We start from the raw sequence: 10,794 nt of genomic DNA, 5'->3' as shown, positions 1-10,794 counted from the left end.
CCGGACCACTCCCTCAATCCACCTGGCAAGTTTGATGACTCCCCATCTAACTCAGGCGGAAGAAATATCACTACAAGATAAAACTAACTTTTTAACGCCCCCCTCGTATCAGCTGCCTTGTTAATTTAAGAACTCGTTATCTTTCCAAGACTCTTTCCTCCAGATCGTTTGAGATAGCAAGAGGTGAAAACTTCTGAGTGTTTATAACTCCTTTTTTTATCTTCTCTGCTCACGACTGGCTTATCAAAATATTCGTAGCGACTTTAAAGAGGGTTTTCATTTAGCAAACAGTGATTTGAAGAGAGGCTTATATTGTCTATCTCCTCTTGATGGGAGAGTGTCATATATGTTTTCATATACACTAGATTATAGCTTGATTTACGATGCGAGAGGAGTGGGGTGCAGGATAACCTTTAAACCTGGGAATCAACAACCGGTTTGGTTCACCCACCATCTCTCTCTCTCTCTCTCTCTCTCTCTCTCTCTCTCGGGGGAAGGAGGGGTTGTGAGTTGTTTAGTGTTGTGAAGGGTGTGTGGTGAGGGGTAGTGTTGTGGAGTGATTGGGGGTGAGGTAGAGTAGTGTGAGGTGTGTGGGGTGAGGGGAGAGTTGTGAGGTGCATGGGCTGAGGAGTGTGTTGTGAGGTGAGTAGAGAATTCCAAGAATCGACTTGAAAATGGTCCAGGACGGACCGAAACGTCGTGGTCCCTTCACTTCCAAGTGTGTGATTTAGTCAACATATTTCAGCCACGTTATTGTGACTTCTCGTTTGCAATTCGTAGGCAAACAAAAATTATTTAGCATCGTTGTATGGAGAAATATGGAGGAGCAAGATAAGGGTAAACCCAGAAGGGTTAAGCTACGGTCACCTTCACTAGGGATGAGCTACCCTCTTCACAACAGCAGTTTTAGTTAGTTTAGTTCATTTATTATGCACCCCATACCCATCTTGTGGGCGGTAGTGGAAAGGGTTACAGAGGCACATAATGGGCTCAGGGACTGAACCCCACAATTCATTTAGCTAAGCAAGTTACAATCTTGATGAGCTAGTTACAAAATTCAATATAAGTCGTCACATTAACAATGGGTCCGAGATCGACCCAACAGCAGCAGCACCTTTACACAGCCCAACTGACTCTTCCACTTTTACTTTTCCCTTTTCTTATCCTCCTACTCTTCCATCTCCTTTTCCAAATCCTCCTTCTCCTCCTCGTCCCTTGGGAGTACTCATGGCGTTGTGGGCGTTGGTGTATCCCCTTCTAGCCTCTGTCCATCCCGCCCTTCCGCCCCTATTCCTTGCATGATTAAGGCTCCTATTCCTCTACAGTCAGGTGAGTAGCCGGTAGCATTTTTCAGACGACACATTTTAAACACGACTTCAGACCTACCCGGTGGAGAGAGGACTCAACGCCACAGGTATGCAAATTAGCCGAGTCTCTTTCGACTCCCCGTACGCAAAGAGGAGATTCGGAGGACCTCTTACACGGCCGCATACGCCCTTCTGGAAGACTCCAGCACCCAGGAGGTGCCACAGACTATCAAATAACTAAACACGGTCGGCGGCCTTTGAAGTAGTCATTGATAGTCGCAACTGTGAGCCCGTCTTGTCATGTTTCACATTGTGGGTTCCGTCAGCACTTGGAGAGGACCGTGGCCCGCATCCTGGGATTAGGATAAGGTGGATTAAGAAGCGGACGAGACGGAGGCGCAGGAGGGTGAGAGGAATTATGAGTTGTGAAGGGGGGGATTAAGGGAGAAGGTTCAGGAGTTGTGGGAACATGAGAGGGAAGGGATTATGAGGAGTTTTGAGGTGGGGAGAGGGTTTTTGAAAGGGGGGTTTTGGAGGGAAGGGTAGTAGAAGGTAAGATAAAGATGAAGAGAATAAGGAATGAAGAGAATAAGTTCAGTGAAGTAGGAGGGGGAAAATTTTTTTTTTCTCTCTCTCTCTCTCTCTCTCTCTCTCTCTCTCTCTCTCTCTCTCTCTCTCTCTCTCTCTCTCTCTCTCTCTCTCTCTCTCTCTCTCTCTATCTATCTATCTCTATCTATCTATCTATCAATCTACCCTGTTCCTCGTGCTCCCACTCTCATTTCCTCTCATTAATTGCATCATATTTTCCCTTACTCCATTATTATTCCTTCGTTCAGGCTCTTGTCTGTTCTTTACGGCTCCTCCGTTATCTTCATCTCCACCTTTCATCGCCTTATCTCTTTCTCATTACATTAGACGTTCATGAGCCTCTCAACAATTATCTTGCATGTGAAATTTGTCTCGCTTTCCTTGTTTGTTGCTGTTCTTCTTCTTTATGGTCTAGTATTTTTATTCCTTCACTTCCTGCTTCTTCTTGGCTAATTTTTCCTCTATGATATTTATAATTCTTCTTTATTCAATCGTTTATTTGAAATATATGACTACTTCCAGCTGTGCCTCTTGTCATATCTCTCTCTCTCTCTCTCTCTCTCTCTCTCTCTCTCTCTCTCTCTCTCTCTCTCTCTCTCTCTCTCTCTCTCTCTCTCTCTCTCTCTTCTCTCATCTCACCAACAAATCTTAAGCAGCCTCGTTCAATCCGTCCTAAACTCAAGCCAATAGTGCACTTATGTTCTTCTTATGTGACAAGTAAGCACTCTCGCCTTTTAGTGCTGGCAGTGAAGTGACCATCTTGTCTCCCGGCCGCACCAGCCTGTCTGCCTGCTCGAGCACCCTGTCTCACGACCACACCACCCCTGTTCCCCTTTGCCGTTCACATCTGTTTAGTCTAACTTGCTGAGTTGACCAACCCTGTCTGTGTAGCATAGTCTGACAGTTTTGATGGACAGGCATTCCGTTGACTATGCTAATTTGCATATATATAGTCATTTCGTCTGTGAACCACAACACTTCAACAATCTGACAGCTGACCACGCCACAATATTTAGTTGGCCAATCTCGTGTCAGCCCCACACAATCCAGGCTGTTCTTGAGACCAGCTTGTAAGGTGACTTTTCCAGCCTGGTCTGACTCAGACTTTACGTTGGTAAACAGCTAATGAGCACAGCAGTATTTGTGTATGTCAATCTAGGCTGCAACTCAAGACTTTTTTTCTATGTGTAGAAAGGCTATACCTGTCTGCCATTGTCACCACCACACCAACACCATCACCACCAACACCAACACTCCCACACCACCATCACTCCAACACTCCAACACCACCACCACCACTGCCTACTTCATTGCGGCTGCCAATCCAGCAACGTACTTAAAGTCACCGGTGGACCACAGGACTTCAAGTTAAAATATATTTAGAGTAATGAACACTATCAGTCAGAAGGCTGTCATTCTCTCTCTCTCTCTCTCTCTCTCTCTCTCTCTCTCTCTCTCACTACGATAACTATTCCCAATGAACCGTATCAGAAGACAAGAACGATATTTCATGAGATAAACAGATGACTGAGGAAGAAACGGGAGAGGAAGTGAAGGAGAGCTGTAAAGGAAGAGAGAAACGAGAGACAAGGCAAAAGGGAATCAAGAAATAAACGAATAACTAAGGGAGAAAAAGTCGGTAAAAAAATGAGAAAAAGGAGAGAGAGAGAACCAGACTAAAATGAATGCTAGGAAGTAGGAAGCTTCGAACAGCCGACCACATAAATCGCATCACACACACACACCGAAGCGGAAGAATGGAGGTCTACCGACCAGGTTTCGAACACCTATAATACCCCGAGACTCAAGTGGCACTCCAGGAGAGGTGGAAAGTCCTAGGGGTCCCAGGGACACTTCGCACCAGTGGTCCCTGTCGCTAGGACCCCTCCTATATTGTGGGTATTCGCAGCTTGGTCGGTAAAACTCCCGAAGTCTTCTGCTTCGGTGGTCGGGGGTTCGAGGCATCGATAGTGCAAGTGAATGAAATCTTTCCACCTTTTCATCGACTTGAGAATGGTCCAGGACGGACCGAAACGTCGTCGTCCCTTCAACTTCTAGTGTGTGGTCTGGTCAACATACTACAGCCACGTTATTGTGACTCATCGCCTTCAAATCTTTCCACGTTTCTTGTGGTTTGTAATATATACATATAAATATATGTGGATACTTAAGTGTATACATAAGATACTTGGAGACTCCGGTATATTATAGAAGACCTTCAGGGCAAGAATTATGCATTTACAGGCAATCTGGATATATTTGGGGGTCTCTCTCCAGTGTATTTGCTTGGGTGTAGCAGGGGCGCCACACGCTGGCAATGGGCAGGCTGATAATATCAAAATTATCGGTCCAGTAGAGCATAAATATTAGATACAATCTGACGTCAGTTAAGTAGGTTTGGGTGGTAGTTGTGGAGTTCGTGGGTTGTGGGGGGTGGTAAGAGAGAGTTGTAGTGATGGTGGTGGCTGTTGGTGGTTGTAGAGTGCTTGTTGTGGTAGTTAGAGGCTGTGTGATTGTGTGGGGTAGTGTTGTTTTGGTGGAAGATGAGATGGTTTTAGTGATATTGAGATGTTTGTAATGGTGGATATGGTGATCAGTGGTTGCCTGGTGGTGGTGGTGGTGGTGGCTGTTGGTGGTTGTAGAGTGCTTGTTGTGGTAGTTAGAGGCTGTGTGATTGTGTGGGGTAGTGATGTTTTGGTAGAAGATGAGATGGTTTTAGTGATATTGAGATGTTTGTAATGGTGAATGTGGTGATCAGTGGTTGTGTGGTGTGGTGTTGCTATTGTGGTGGAGGTGCTGTGGATGTGATGATGGGGGGGGATGATTGGTGTTAACAGTCTTGCTGAAACAGGTTTGTCCGCCTAGATTTTTTTTAATCTTACTGTAATTCCCTGTATTCATAATTGATTTTTTACACTCATTATCAGGATTTCGTCGTCTGCAAATATTGGCACACATGAACTGGCACTCTTGAATAGGTCATTTACATAACTTCTGAAAATATGTGTTGCCACGACCTTAAGGGTCAAACATCCTTCCAGCTCTATGCGTCCCTTCTAACTGTGACCCTCTGATTTTTGTCTGACAGGTACTCCCTCACCCATTTCAGTATTTCCCAGTTATACTTGCATATGTATGCACCTTGAACATCAGCCTTTTATAAGGAATAATTTCATTTTTTTTATTTTACTGGTAAGATGCAGTCTATTTTTTCCCCTGACGTAAATTTTTGGGTGCCAGAGCTAAGAGGGTTAAACTATAAGGCCGATGGAACTAAATCTCACAGTTCTAGAGGATAGGAAGACCAGAGGGATGATCACAACATACAAAATATTGAGGGGGGAATAGATATGGTGAATAATGACAGCCTCTTCTAGTTGAGGGTTTGATACAGATAGATATAGATAGCTAGAAAGTCAAATGAGTCGAAGGACTATAAGAAAATACTTGTACCTTCTTCGGGTAGTTAACAAGTGCAATGTACTAAAAGAAAAAATTGTGAAAGCCACCTCCATCCACAACTTAAAGGCCAGACTCAACAAAGTATTGGAACGTGAAAATATTTAAGTTGTAAAGAAACTGGTACAACAAAGGCTAGTTTGCGGGGCATAAAGAGCTAAACCTCACTCCCCCTCCCCCCCTAGACACTGTTAGGCAAGCAGATACCCACCCACTCATCCACATACCCACCCAATCCTCCAGATACCCACACGCCTACACACACACACACCCACAACTCCACAGCTATTCCACCAGCCCCAAATCTCGTAGTCTCTCGCACCTGCTTTGTGAAGTTATCTTCAAATCAAACTCTTCAATAGGAAATGATTGCCAGACTCAAGTTGCAAGTGCTGCATGCGACCCTCGACCATAAACTGTGCGAGCACCGGGGCTGTGCACTTAACACAATTATGCTGGGCGAATCAGATGGACAAAAACTACAAAGAGAGAACAATAGGCAGGGATAAATCATTATTAACTTGGGTGGGGCTCGGTGGGCAGGTTGGTAGGTAAAAGAGCAGGCAGGATAGAAGAGAAGCAAGCAGGGTGATATGCAGAGAGGCAGGCTAGAAGGCAAGCAGGTAGGGTTGTTACTTTACCGAAAGAAACCAGGGGGCCAGATTCACGAAGCAGTTACGCAAGCACTTACGAACGTGTACATCTTTCCTCAATCTTTGACGGCTTTGGTTACATTTATTAAACAGTTTACTAGCATGTAAACTTGCAAATCAACTGTTGTTAATGTTATAAACCGCCTCCTGGTGCTTCGGAGCTCATTAACTATTTAATAATTGTAAACAAAGCCGCCAAAGATTGAGAAAAGATGTACAGGTTCGTAAGTGCTTGCGTAACTGCTTCGTGAATCTGGCCCCAGGTAAGGTGACATGCAAAGCAGGCAGTCAAGCAGATTAGGGCAGTACATAGGCAGACATGATTTCCTCACTGGTTTAGGGGCTCACCATAGCCCGTGCTACTTGGAACTTTTTGTTCTGAGTAGCTGAATCTAAACTAACAACAACAACATCCTCGCTGGTCATAAAACAACAAATGGAAAGTATCTCAAATCCGACAACTACTCAAAGCTTCACAGATGGATCAGTTGATCAAAGAAATAGATTCTGCTGGAGTAGCAGTTTGCACTACCAACCATGAAGCTTACTGGAGCATGAATAGTGGGTGCTCAACATTACAAACAGAATTATATGCCCTGAAGGAGGCCATAAACTATACAATTGAGAATAATTTACATGATGTCATCATTCATACCGACTCTAAATCTTCGCTCCAGGCATTGTTATCCAACCAGCAAAGAGATAATAAGCAACTCATCACAGAAATCCTACATATAGGAAAAGAAGCACACAACCTAGGGCAGTCAATCACTATAAATTGGATACCAAGTTACCCTGGCACAGATGGAAAGGAAAAGGCAGACTCACTAGCAAAAGCTGTCACTGCTTTAACTGATATACAGGTTAAAATACCTCCACGTTTTTCACAGATTTAGGAGCAAATCAAGAAGAAAATACTCCCAACTATCAAAAGTCGCAACAGAGTCAAAGTAGCGGAAGGAAGATCCATTGCGATATGTTACGAACAAGCCACTTGGTTCTCCTCTTTCAAGCCTGACAAAAAGATATCTAGAGACATTGCAGTAGCCATACACAGACTCAGACTAGGTTACAAATGCTGCTGGGAGGTAATAAACCAATAGTTAAAGAGTGTCATGTATGTGGAACAGATGCAGAGGCGCCACTATTGCATTACTTACTGGAATGTGAAGTAACTGAAGCCCTGCGCATCAAACTCAGCATTAATCCAATGAGATCAGCTGCATTAGATGTAAAATCCACAGCGATTACAACGATTAAAAAAGCAGTTAAAGAGTGGGACACATTAGTGAACACTGTGCATCTACATTCGCTACCAAGATAATGTTATTAAAACAAGACTAAAACCAGTGAGCTAAAACATGAGCGGAAAAGAAACGGGAGAAAAGGAGGAAACCCCACCTCCATTTAAAACTTTACCTAAATATCACAGATCCAAGGTAATCGCGAATAACCGAACTCAATTACGGGCTCACTATAGCCCGTGCTACATGAACATTTCGATCTGAGTAGCTAGATCTAGAAGCACAACATCCTCACTGGTGTACAGACACAGTCTGTACCGCTCCTGTGCCAGGTAAACCCACTACGGGCTCGCCATAGCCCGTACTACTTGTAACTTTTGTTCCGAGTAGCTGAATCTAAACCAGCAACAACATCCTCACCGACAGAGAGAAGGGAAGCAGGCAGGCAAGAACACAAGCAGATGGCAAGCAGCCTGGTAGAACAGGAAGACAAGCAGGTATGGTGATATACGAGCAGTCAGACAGGAGTAGGTAAACAGACAAGCAGGCAAGTAGGCATAAAAAAAAATCCCAGGATATTGTGGGTGATTATATATATTGTATTTCATGTTCTATGGGTTTACAGACTCATTCGTGTATCCATATACTTACCACAGCTGTTTATGTGTGTTTTTTTCCATTGAACAAATGTTATTACGTTGTAGTTCATGCCATATACACTTTCTTTTATTTCAATTATATTGTTTCCTTCTAATACAACATATCAAAATAATTCCTTTACGGGACCTTTAATTTAAAGTTAGATAAACATTGTTTTAGGTGATGTTAGGGACTTGGATACGTGAAGGCGCAAGACAAAGTATACCCAACATAATATATAATATAATATATTCATAAATAATACCCAACATTAACTTTCGAAAATATGTCAAGCGACCCTAATTATATTTTCTTCGTTATTTCGGATGGTACTATGTATTCACCTAGTTGTATTCACACACACACACACACACACACACACACACACACACACACACACACACACACACACACACACACACACACACACACTCATACACGAGCCAGTAACAACTGTCTAACTCCTACGTACCTATTTACTGCTAGGTAACAGGGGGGCATCAGGGTGAAAGAAACTCTGCCCATTTGTTTTCTGCCATCACCGGGGATCGAACCCGGACCCTACGATTACGAATCCCAAGCGCTGTCCATTCAGCCACAGGCCCTTGTAGGCTGACTCATGTTGGTCACGAAATTTGTGGTCTTTGATTACCCAAAGATTTATGCAATCGCATCCAATGCAATAATTTGGCCACAACTGGAAATTGTGCCGTGTTTCAACAGGGAATTTAAATGTAATATTCTGGTAATGAATAGTATATGTGTATTTACTATTTGTTTCTGCAGAATCGAGCTATCAGCGCTTGGACCCGGTCTTTTTAACCCAATTTTTAGTTTTCATCTATTATGTCTACTACATGTATTTCTCTCTAACACAAACACACACACACACACACACACACACACACACACACACACACACACACACACACACACACACACACACACACACACACACACACACAAACACACACACACACACACACACACACACACAGGGGCCTCGTAGCCTGGTGGATAGCGCGCAGGATTCGTAATTCTTTGGCGCGGGTTCGATTCCCGCACGAGGCAGAAACAAATGGGCAAAGTTTCTTTCACCCTGAATGCCCCTGTTATCTAGCAGTAAATAGATACCTGGGAGTTAGTCAGCTGTCACGGGCTGCTTCCTGGGGTGTGTGTGTGTGGTGTGGAAAAAAAAAGTAGTTAGTAAACAGTTGATTGACAGTTGAGAGGCGGGCCGAAAGAGCACAGCTCAACCCCCGTAAAAACACAACTAGTAAACACAACTAGTAAACACACACACACACACACACACACACACATCCCCAGAAAGCAGCCCGTAGCAGCTGTCTAACTTCCAGGTACCTATTTACTACTAAGTGACCAGAAGCACCAGTGACAGAAGCTGTGCCCATTTGTTTTTGCCTTGGTCGGGAATCGAACTCAGGCCCATAAGACTGCGACCCCCTGAGAGCTGTTCACTCACCCCGCGGCCCCCCCTCTCACTGTGTCCTCACCTAGTCGTGCTTGCAAGGATTGAACTGAAAAAGTTATTTCTAATATCTCTGTGGCTCATTTGGGTACTCAGCTTCCACCTATGTCCCCTTGTGCGTGTACCGCCTTTAGTGTGAGTGTGTACTCACCTAATTGTGCTTGCGGGGGTTGAGCTCTGGCTCTTTGGTCCCGCCTCTCAACCTGTGTTGAGCCCGCCTCCCGCCTGTGTGTGAGTGTATGTATGCACTTTAGCCCAAAAATTTATATTTCGATTATCCCGAAGCCTGTACGGCATAACCTTTCCCCTCTCCAGTAGAAAAAATTAATACAGGAAGATAACCTTACAAAGAGCAAGAAGTAGAGCAGAAAACCTCTACTACCACCCCCTTTGTGTGGCGTCTCAGCCCGCCCCTTCTCACCGCTGCCTCCTAACCCGCCAGCTGCTAACATCAACTATGAACCTAATAACACCAACGAAAACCATGAAATGAATTACGTCATTAAAATTCTTTAAGGGAACTCGAAATACGCGTCTCGTCCTCTTCCGTGGACAAGAGACCTTGCATACCCCAGGCGGTTTAGCGGACAAAAGTCCCTATGGCCAGGAGGCCGTAGGGGTCATGTTATCCTTGGGCTGGTCCGGTTAGGGTTGCGTCCGTCTGCCTTCCGGGGGATAATATACAGAAGCTCCTAGAATAAACATAACGTCATAAAACTCGAAGAGTAAGGCTGAATAAATCAGAGGGAACAGCGGGAGCGCCGAGGCACTCAATTATACACAGGCTAAGTCCAATTTATTCAGTTTTCCAGCGTGATATTCCCTCCCCGGTTGCTGGTAGTGTGTGTGGGTGTGTGTGTGTGTGTGTGTGTGTGTGTGTGTGTGTGTGTGTGTGTGTGTGTGTGTGTGTGTGTGTGTGTGTGTGTGTATACTATTTGCGCTAGAGGGGGTTGAGCTCTGGCTCTTTGGTTCCGCCTCTCAACCATCAATCAATTGGTGTACAGATTCCTGAGCTTCTCGAGTTCTATCATATCTACATTTGAAACTGTGTATGGAGTCAGCCTCCACCACATCACTTCCTAGTGCATTTCATTTCAAACTACTCTGACACTAAGAACGTTCTTTGTAATGTCTCTTTGGCTCATTTGGGTACTCAGCTTCCACCTATATCCCCTTGTGCGTGTACCTCCCGTGTTAAATAATCCATCCTTGTCCACCCTGCTAATTCCCCTGAAAATTTTGTATGTGGTGATCATGTCTCCATGAGCTTGTCTTTCTTCCAGCGATGTGAGGTGCAGTTCACTAAGCCTTTACTCATATCTCATGCCTCTTAGTTCTGGGACTAGCCTAGTGGCATATCTTTGAACTTTTTCCAGCTTCGTCTTGTACTTGACAAGGCACGGGCTCCATGC

Source organism: Procambarus clarkii, chromosome 94 (assembly GCF_040958095.1).
Source record: "Procambarus clarkii isolate CNS0578487 chromosome 94, FALCON_Pclarkii_2.0, whole genome shotgun sequence".
NCBI classification, from domain to species: domain Eukaryota; kingdom Metazoa; phylum Arthropoda; class Malacostraca; order Decapoda; family Cambaridae; genus Procambarus; species Procambarus clarkii.
Note: the sequence above shows the minus strand (reverse complement) of the source record.